Consider the following 2,615-nt stretch of genomic DNA (forward strand, 5'->3'; position numbering starts at 1 on the left):
CAATAAATGGATGGGTGACTTGAACATTATTGTAATAAAGGGAGAACGGGCTCTAGTCTTGATTTTAAATCATTACATGAAAGTAAAATCGAAAAATCAAATCAAGAATGATAAAGGGAGAACGGGCTCTAGTCTTGATTTTAAATCATTACATGAAAGTAAAATCAAAAAATCAAATCAAGAATAATCACTACGGGCTAAAAAATTCCCGGAGGGACGGACCCTGCTTGTTTTAATTAGGTAGAAGAAATTATGTACCTATAACCAAAAATATTTCACATATCCCGATGTTTTCACAGGTGATGCTAGTCAAGTAATCAGTTGGGTTCGTAATGGAGAGGCCATGTTAAAAGCAAGCTTCATAGTACCTGGATCTCTAGTGGAGGCAGAACAACTTAAGAAAGAACACGAACAATTCCAAGTAGCCATAGAGGTAAGTAGAGATAACAGTGGGATACAGATTCAGAGGTTGATGGTTCGAGTTCAAGTTGTCGTAAAAATTTAGCGAAGTGCCATTTGTGCATAGCGACATTTGTGATTTGTTACTTTTTTTTAAGAGGTTTGACAGAGGGAACTGTAACTGCTATGGTTTTATCGTCCCGAAATCGAAGAGAGAAGGAAGACAGGATAGGAAAAGGGAGCGCGAAGCGCGACCACATGCACAACCCCGCGAAGCCCCGGGAGCGCGCAGCGCGACCGTTAACAAGGGAGCGCGAAGCGCGACCCCATGCACAACCCCGCGAAGCCTCCGGGAGCGCGCAGCGCGACCATTCAGATTCAGAGGTTGATGGTTCGAGTTCAAGTTGTCGTTAAATTTAGCGAAGTACCATTTGTGCATAGCGACATTTGTGATTTCTAACTTGATAAGCATTAAGGTGGGCACAATAGATCAGTTGCGCTTACTTGGTTGATGTTTCAAAGTCATAGAGTAGGAAAAATGAGGACCAACGGAATTTTTCTTTTTCTTCTACGACTTCTAGATACCGAGATAAATCGAAGCCGTTCCGAGAACGAACATTATCCCATCAGGATAAAATCCGCCCCGGGCGGGAATCGAACCCGCGGCCTAGGGGAAAAAAATCTCCAAAATGTAGGGGGCATAATATTTGAACGCTCGCCAAAAAAGAATTTCATAATTGCCGTCGTAAAATTTGGAAAGCCAAGGCCTTTGAGTTTTCAAAATGATGGTATGTGTCTGGAAGAGGAGGAAGAGGGAGGGGAGGGGAGGGAAGAGGGACAGAGAAGGAAAAAGATGGATAAGGGGGGGAGGAGAGGGAGAGAGACGGAGAAAGAAAGCAAGGAAGAGAGAGGGAGAAGAAAAGAGGAGAGATGACAGAAGAAAATATCAAGGCATAAATAAATAAATGCGGATATTGACAATTAAATCCTTCTTTCGGGTTAGAAAAAAACTTGAAATTTACAAAATATTCTCCATTTTAACCCATTCCATGTGTACTATCCCATTTATATTTTACTTAACCCGTTCGTTCACAGAAAACCCACACGTCCGGTGTTCAAGTGAAGCATAGGGCAGAGGCTCTTATCAAATCAAGGCATAGAAGAGCGAATGAAAAAAATAGAAGAAGGAAAGAGAGATAGTGACAAAGGGAGGGAATAATGGGGGAGGAAGAGAGAGTGAAACAGAGGAGACAGGTCAAAAGGGGGATGGTATAAGAAGGAGGGAGAGAGAGAGAGAGAGAGAGAAAAGGACAGAGAGAAAATAGGCCTGGGAAAATCCATTGAAGTGGAGATATTATGCCAATGAATTTATTAAGTCTTTTATTCTCGAGAAATCTTGAGTAGGTATTATAGCTATGGGAGAGGGAGGGAGAGTTGAGTAGGTAGTAGGTATTGTATAGGTTGGGGGTAGGAAGAGTATTATTTCAGAACATGATTGCTTTCTTTTATGATTGGGTGTATTTTTATCTGCTCGACAGAAGTAGACATGAACTTGTCTTCCTTCCAGATTCTTTTGAACATTTATGTAGAACAAACCTATTATTTCAGAACATGATTGCTTTCTTTAATGATCGTGTGTATTTTTATCTGCTCGACAGAAGTAGACATGAACTTGTCTTCCTTCCAGATTCTTTTGAACATTTATGTAGAACAAAGGAGGAGAAAAAAATGGGAAGTAAAAGTTTTTAATGGTTTCTGACGTCGAACTTTTCGCTTCCTTCGTCTTACTTAGAAGTTCGCATCTTTCGCAACCATTTCTCCGTTTCATATTTTTCTGTCCTCCCGCCCTTCCTCGCACTTTTCTTCCTCCCTTTCTCCTCCTCTGTGTTTCTCCTTCGTCTTCTTCTTTTTCAATTCCTGCTCCTTCTTCTTTCTCCAGTTTCCTCACCACAGCGCCCATCTTTTGTTCTCCTATTAGCATATCTCTCCGGTTTTTTGAATACTTTACATCACCCATTTGTCTACTAACTGCCTACCTCGACCGCAACACTTGGCAACATGGCGGCCTTAATTTCATTAGGTCTGATGTTAATGCTTTTCTTCCTCGCACTTTTCTTCTTCCCTTTCTCCTCCTCTGTACCTATTTCTCCTTCGTCTTCTTCTTTTTCAATTCCTCCTCCTTCTTCTTTCTCCAGTTTCCTCACCACAGCGCCCAT

General features: G+C 41.5%; 1 long non-coding RNA gene across 1 annotated transcript; it reads left to right on the forward strand.

The window, feature by feature from the left end:
* The first annotated feature begins 301 nt into the window (after positions 1-301).
* On the forward strand, positions 302-1,536 carry LOC113466960. Its single transcript, XR_003391195.1, has 2 exons — positions 302-433; positions 1,495-1,536. It is a non-coding gene; the product is annotated as an uncharacterized LOC113466960 (long non-coding RNA).
* Positions 1,537-2,615: the final 1,079 nt, after the last annotated feature.

Source organism: Diaphorina citri, unplaced genomic scaffold, assembly GCF_000475195.1.
Source record: "Diaphorina citri unplaced genomic scaffold, Diaci psyllid genome assembly version 1.1 scaffold370, whole genome shotgun sequence".
In the NCBI taxonomy this organism is placed as follows: domain Eukaryota; kingdom Metazoa; phylum Arthropoda; class Insecta; order Hemiptera; family Psyllidae; genus Diaphorina; species Diaphorina citri.